Consider the following 7990-nt stretch of genomic DNA (forward strand, 5'->3'; position numbering starts at 1 on the left):
CAGGCTGCTTCATCAATGCAACATCTAATCAGAACTACATCACCATTTGAACTTGCCATATTAGCAATAAAGTAAGATTGATCATATAACAAAAGAATCTCTTGGTGGCTGAGTCATTTGGTCTGAAAAAAATGACTCAAAGGGAGCGATTTAAAATAATCCATCAAGCTTTCATGCTTAATATGTACTATTCTTTTCTTAAGCCAGTTCCCCTCTTGGAAATAATGTGTCATGCTTTGATGCTTAAAATATACTTATTGTTTCCTTGGTCTAATTCTCTTCTTTCTGTGGCATAAAAGTACTTCTCTTCTTCCCTTCTTTTTCTCCCATATGGTACTGGTTCAGTGCCTGGGAGCCTCTAGGAATTAAAAAAATCAGCCAAAGCTTAGCTCCTCCACAGGTAAACTAGTCAGAAGGAACAAGTAGAAAAGACGTAATGGACAGAGTAAAGAGGAACATGCTCCAGTAGCTAACTTGAATTGTCCCACGGACAAGAAGTGTCTACCTCGCCCCAAAGCCAGTGATTTCCCTTGCCACCAGCCATTGTCCCGCTAAACTCCCTCACCCTTGCTCCTGTTGTTCAAGGTGATTCCCTCTGGGAGGAGTGTTTGTACAGGTATTCCTATGTCATTGGTTACAGATAACTGTCTGAGGTTGAGACCCTACCCAAGCCAGGGCAATCAGAATCTCTTTCTCGGGAAAATTAGAGGCTTAATTCTGTGAGACTCACGCTCCATCTGGGGTGTAGGACAGCAGAGATGTAAAAGCTCAGACATTGTGAAAGAAGGAAACTTGTGCACAGAGGAGCAGGAGAGGGAGAGAGGGAGAGAGGGAGAGGGAAAGGGAGAGCGGGAGTGAGGGAGGGAGGGAGAGGGAGAGAAGGAGAGAGGGAGAGGGAGAGAGAGGGAGAGAGGGAGAAGGAGAGAGAAGGAGTGGGAGAGAGAGAGAGAGAGAAGAAAAAGAAGAAGAAAGAGGAGGAGGAGAAAGAGAGAACACATAAGTGAGTGTGAGGTTTGCCAAAGATTGTCATGGGCTAATTTATCTCTGATAGAACAAATTCTACTTAAAAGACAGGCAAATATAAAATGCTTGACTTATTGTAGTATGCACACCACAACATGTGTACCCATACACAGCGCACAGGTTTCAAAGGCTGTTTGCAGTTGTGACTTTCAGAAAGCAGCGGCTCTAATCCTGGCTGTACATTAGCATTTCCCAGAGAGCACTTGCAAAAGACCACTGTCCAGGTTTCACTCGACACCAGCGAATAAAAATCTTTGGGGTATATTCCAGTTGCCACTATTTTTCCCCAAAGCTTTCCTTAGGTTATTCCAGTGTACAGCTATGGTGTGAAAACCTTTGGTAAAAAGCCATTTAAACATGGCTCATGACATTTAAAAAATGGCCGTTTTGGTAAGCTGTTAGCCTTCAAGCAATGATTCTAAACTAAGCATATCTTGTACCTACACAAGGCACAATTTGTCTTGATTGTCCTGAGTAGTTTTTTATCCCACAAGGTATTAAGTGTGTCCATCATTCAACAGCAGTTTTTTACGAAGGAAATAGCCCTAAAGTAAAATTCGCCAGCCAGTTTGCGTCCTATCTACCAGATGATTGACGACTTCATGTTGTACTTTGCAGCTGATTGATTTTACTTGAGATGGAACCATCACTAACCATGAAACATTTACAAGCTTTCCTCACCACTGTGTCAAATGGAAGCTTCTGGTTGGCCTGGGTTTGGAACACTCTGAGGCTTGCAGAGCAAGCTGTTTTCATGGTCGAGTGTTTCACACAGCTTGACTTAGGTCAGGTCCATGTTCATGGGAACCTCGCCCCTGCTGAACTATGAAATTTCCTGATTAAGGAAACGAGAGGAAACAAGTCATTAACTATCACCTATGCTCAGCACACCATCTTGGGGAGTTCTTTTTTGCTCTCTTCAGGAGAATTAGAAACAGAAGATGCTGCTGTTACAATTCCCCGAAATAAGATGACAAAACCAAGGATGAACATTTAACAGCTGTTTTGGAACTGATTCTGGAAATAAACAAAAAACTGCCTATGATTTCGCCACAGTTAAAAAGCACAGATTCTTTGTGATTCATAAGCGGTCTATAGCATGCAAGCTGAGCCAAAGAAATGATGCCAAGAAAAGACAATGACAAAGGGAGAGGCTTAATCATCATGACAGTTGCAATTACAATTAAATGTAAACTCCAGAAGAGGATTGCTTCATTCTGGTAAGAAGGCCAAGGTTTGGGGGAAGTCTACAGCGAGTGGACCAAAGGCTGTTGTTAAAACTCTCCCAATGTAAAGAATTTCCAACTTTAACTTATTAATATTTATAAAATACAAGAAAAGAAAATGTTATTTTAATAGCTGGTATGAGAATTCCTCTTAGAGGATCCCAGTTCCTTCAAAGTCCCTCCCTCCCTCCCTCCCTCCCTTCCTTCCTTCCTTCCTTCCTTCCTCCCTCCCTCCCTCCCTCCCTCCCTCCCTTCCTTCCTTCCTTCCTTCCTTCCTTCCTTCCTTCCTTCCTTCCTTTCTCTCTCTCTTTCTCCTCTTTCTCTTTCCTTCCCTCCTCCCTCCCTCTCTCTTCCCCTTCTTCCTTCTTCCCACCCTCCCTTCTCTTTCTCCCTCTATCCCTCTCCCTCTCTTTCCCTTTCTCCCTCCCTCCCCCTCCCCTTATCTGCCCTCCTGCCTTCCTTACATTTTTAAAAGAAGCCTGTTTAGAGTAGAAGTTGAGATGTCAAGGGGTGGAAGTGTGAGCAGAACTGCCTGGCATGAGACAGGAAAGGAATTTATGTTTTGAACCAGAGAGGGTCAGGGGAAGAGAAAAGTAAAACAAGGAGAAAGTGGAGTGAGTGGGCAAGAGGGATGTGCTGTGTCACCCCCAAATCTTTAGTGAAGTTCTAAACTTACAAACTGTTTGTGGTGGGAGGCGATTGGCGATCTTGTGCAGCATCTGGTAAAGGGTCTGACCTTTGGCAAGGAAAGGAATCAGAACACACACAAGAGCAACAAATTAGGACCGTGAAGTAGAGAGTTGACAATCTGCAGAAATGGTGGGGAGGGCTGTGGACTCTCATTGTGAAACTTGGGGTTTCAGCCAAGTTTACCTTAATCTCCCAAGGCCAGACAGACTTCATCTGGGATATATTTGCAAGAACCAAGAGAAGTTTTTCATTGAAGCTACATAGCTATGAAACCCTGAGTATTTTTTCATAGAGTTCTGTGCACTGTATTTTTTAAAAACATATTTTTATAGATGTCAGAGAGGAAGGGAGAGGGAGAGAGAGATAAGCAATAGTGATAAGAGAATCATTGATCAGTTGCCTCCTTCATGCCCCCCCCCCCCCCCCCGGGGATTGAGCCTGAACCCTGGGCATGTGACCTGATTGGGAATTGAACCATGACCTCCTAATTCATCATTCAGTGCTCAACCACTGAGTCTCACCGGCCGGGCTGTGCACTGTATTTTTTGGTAACAGCTTTATTGAGATATAATTTATATGTAACATATAATTCACTCATTTAAAGTGAGAATCAGTTTTTAAAAAAATATTTTTTATTGATTTCAGAGAGGAAGGTAGAGGGAAAGACATAGAAACATAAATGACGAAAGAGAATCATTGATTAGTTGCCTCCTGCACACCCCACACTGGGGATCGAGCCTGCAACCTGGGCATGTGCCCTGACCCAGAATTGAACCATGACCTCCTGGTTCATAGGTCAGTGCTCAACTACTGAGCCATGCTGGCTGGGCTGTGAGAATCAATTTTGAGAAAACCCAATCCAAGATGAGGATTAATGAACATAAATGGGCCATTCCAAACTTGGTGAGCCAAGTAAATCTTGGGCTAACAATTTTTGAAAATGAATTGCAGTCATGTTTTCTACAAAATGTTCCCAATATAGGGAAGAAAATAATCATCTTTTCCAACTAAATTCCTGTATTTACTCAGTATTAGAAGAAAAAAATTACTAAAAATTTGAAGCCGAGAAACATGAACATTTTTAGAATATAGCCTACCTATAAGAACTGTGGAGGAGACGCCACATCTGGTGAGGTACCTGGGACACACAGGAGGGACCGACTTCTCAAATGTGTATGGTATAGTATTTAGGCTAAAACACATCTGTGAGCCCCCAGAGCTCTGAGTGGATAGTTACCCAATTAGAGCCTCTTACCTCCAGGACTGGCCACAGCTGTCCTCCCACACGCTGATCTGCTCTGTAAAACATCCCATAAAACTTTACAACGTTGGGATGATTAGGAAGAAACTGCAAAATGTTGTATTCTGCCTTGATTTCTTCATCCATATCAATGATTGGATCCAGGACTTTTACTGTGGCCAGCCTCCCATCTCTTTTTAGTTACCTTGCAGACCTTGCCATGGGTACCTTTACCTGTGGTCTCTATCATTTCCCAGGTATCCATGGAGTCTGGAAACCATTCAAATCCAAGTATCGTGGGGTTGTAATGAAACAATCCATACAGATGTTTCCTTATAGTTCTGGAGGTCAGAACCCTGACAAAGGGGTTTCCTTGCCTTTTCCAGCTTCTAGAGGCCACCTACACCCCTTGGCTGTGGCCCCCTTTCCAGCTTTAGAGCCAGCATATACCATCTTCAAATCTCTATCTGACTCTGACCCCTCTGTGTGCTGTATTTTTAAGAAATATATTTTCGCCCTAACTGGCTTGGCTCAGTGGATAGAGCGTCAGCCTGCGGACTGAAGGGCCCCAGGTTCGATTCTGGTCAAGGGCATGTACCTTGGTTGTGGGCACATCCCCAGTAGGAGGTGTGCAGGAGGCAGCTGATTGATGTTTCTCTCTCATCGATGTTTCTAACTCTCTATCCCTCTCCCTGACTGGGAATCGAACCATGACATCCTGGTTCATAGGATGATACTCAACCACTGAGCCACGCTGGCTGGGCTGTATGCTGTATTTTTAAAGTCATACCTGGAATGATCAAGTTTCTGTGGGGTATGTGAATCCTGAAAGCACACTTCCCAATTCTGACTGCAGTAGGGGACAGTCTAGTAGGATAGGAAATGTCCATCACCTGGCCAACCATCAGTCCATCCACCTGCTAACTCAATACACATATTGAGCACTCTCTCTGTTTAAGGCACTGTACTAGGCACTTGGGGATAAACAAATATGACATGATATAGATCCTGATCTCAAGAAGCTTACAATGACAACTTGAATTGTGTCCCCCACTCCATTAGAATGGGCCCTAAATCCAGTGACAGTGTCCCTATAAGAGTTAGAAAAGGAGATGACAGAGAAAAGATGGCCATGTGCAGGAGGTAAAAGGAGATTAGACTCATGCTGGTACAAGCCAAGGAATGCCAAAGGTTGTCAGCAGCCATCAGAGGCTAGGAGAGAGGCAGGGAATGGGTTCCCCCTCAGAGCCTTCAGAGTAGTGGTTCTCAACCTTGGCTGCACATTAGAATCACCTGGGAATCTTTTTTTAAAAAATATATTTTATTGATTTTTTACAGAGAAGAAGGGAGAGGATTAGAGAGTTAGAAACATCGATGAGAGAGATCGACCAGCTGCCTCCTGCACGCCCCGCAGTGGGGATGTGCCCGCAACCAAGGTACATGCCCTTGACCGGAATTGAACCTGGGACCCTTGAGTCCGCAGGCCGACGCTCTATCCACCGAGCCAAACCGGTTCGGCAACCTGGGGATCTTTTTAAAATCCTGATTTCTGGGCCTCATCCTCCAGAAATTCTGTTTCTTTGTTATGGGGTGGGGCCACAACATTAGTAACAAAGAAATAGAATTTCTGGAGGATGTGGCCCAGAAATCAGGATTTTAAAAAGATTCCCAGGTGATTCTAATGTGCAGCCAAGGTTGAGAACCACTGCTTTAGAGGGAACCAGCTCTGCTGACACCTTGGTTCCGGACATTTGGCCTCCAGAACTATGAGAGAATAAATTTTTATTGTTTTTAGCCACTTAGTCTGTGGTTATTTGTTACAGCAGCTCTAGGAAACAAATACAGCAACTTGTTCTGAAATAGCTAGAACATTATCAAAAGAACAGAAAAGAATAAGTGCTGATGAGGACGCAGAGAAGTTGGAATCTTTGTGCATCATGGTAGAAATGTAAAATGGTGCAGCCATTATGGGAAGCAGTATGGAGAGTCCTCAAAAATTAAAACTAGAACTACCATATGATCCAGCAATTCCAGTTCTGGGTATATATCCAGAAGAATTCAAAGCAGGATATTTGCACATCTATGTTCATCACAACATTATTTACCATAGCAAAGGGGTGGAAGTAATCCACCCAATTGTTCATTGACAGATGAATGGATAAAGAAAATGTAATATATACATAATAATAGAATGTGCCACATGCTACAACCTGGTTGAACTTTGAGGTCATTGTGCTAAATGAAAGAAGCCAGCCATTAAAAGGCAAATACTGTATGATTCCACTTACATGAAGTATCTAGAGTAATCAAAATCATAGAAACAGAAAGTTGAAAGGTAATTACCAAGAGCTGGAAGAATTGGTGTTTGATGGAGGTAAAGTTTTTAATATTGCAAGATGAAAAAGTTCTAGGGATGCATTGCACAACAAGGTGCATATACTCAACACTACTTAACTTTATGCTTACAATGTTTATGACAGTAAATTTAACGCTATGGGTTTTTCTTAATCACACAAACATACAAATAGCTGAGTACCAATCAGAAAGGGATAAATGCTTCAGTAAGAGTATACTAGTAGTAGGGTGCTTTTAAAATTTGGATGGAAAAGAGCTGATTTAAAGTTGGTGGGAATGACAACATTTGTGATGGATCTTCAGGAAAAAAAATATGATCTTGACTCTGTCAGATGATGGTGGACATGGAATAGGGAAAAGCAATCACAGGCAAATGACCAGCTTGAAAACCTGAGATGACTGTGGGGCCCAGGACCACTGCTAGCCGCTATGGGACCTCTGTGCAGAATAGAATAAGATGCTGCTTTCTCCTGCGTGCAGGACTTGGGGAACAGCGTGTGACGGGGTTCCAGCCGAGGACCCTTTTGCAGTTCACATTCTGCAGAATAGAACTGGCTGTCCTAGATCTGCATACTGAGATAAGAAACTCGGTTTGGAAGGGAAAGATGATGAGCTCACTTTGGGGTATAGTAAGTTCCGGGTGTCAGCAGAACATCCAGGCAGAAATAGGAAACAGAAGTCTGAAAACGTGGAACCAGTGTTTGGAGGAAAATTTAGGACTAAAAGTGTAGAGTGGGGGAGTCACATGGTGTTAAAACTTTCCTATAATAAATTGGTCACATGCTACCAATTAACTCCACATGTACTTCTTATGGCACATTGGTGTGGTGACCAAGGAGGCAGACAGCGCCCCCTGGTGGAAATCCAAAACACTCCTTATCTCTACCACTCACCCTCATTAAATAATTTTGAGTATGCCCAGCTGGTGTGCTCAGTGGTTGAGCATCTAGCTATGAACCAGAAGGTCACAACTCAATTCCTGGTCAGGGCACATGCCCGGGTTGTGGGCTGGATCCCCAGTGGGTGGCTGCAGGAGGCAGCCGATCCATGATTCTCTCTCATCATTGATGTTTCTACCTCTCTTCCTCTCCCTCCCTCTTTGAAATCAAGAAAAATATGTTTTTTTAAAAAAAATATATTTTATTGATTTTTTACAGAGAGAAAGGGAGAGAGATAGAGAGTTAGAAACATCGATGAGAGAGAAACATCGATCAGCTGCCTCCTGCACATCTCCCACTGGGGAAGTGCCCGCAACCCAGGTACATGCCCTTGACCGGAATCAAACCTGGGACCTTTCAGTCCGCAGGCCGACGCTCTATCCACTGAGCCAAACCGGTTTCGGCGAAAAATATGTTTTAAAAAATATTTTTGAGCAAATAAAATTCAAGGACATTCTGTTTGAACAGGTATTTGATCCTTGCTACCTGGGTTGCCACATGAATCTGTTTAGCCCTGG

The sequence above is a fragment of the Myotis nattereri genome (assembly GCF_964212035.1).
Source record: "Myotis nattereri genome assembly, chromosome: X".
In the NCBI taxonomy this organism is placed as follows: Eukaryota; Metazoa; Chordata; class Mammalia; order Chiroptera; family Vespertilionidae; genus Myotis; species Myotis nattereri.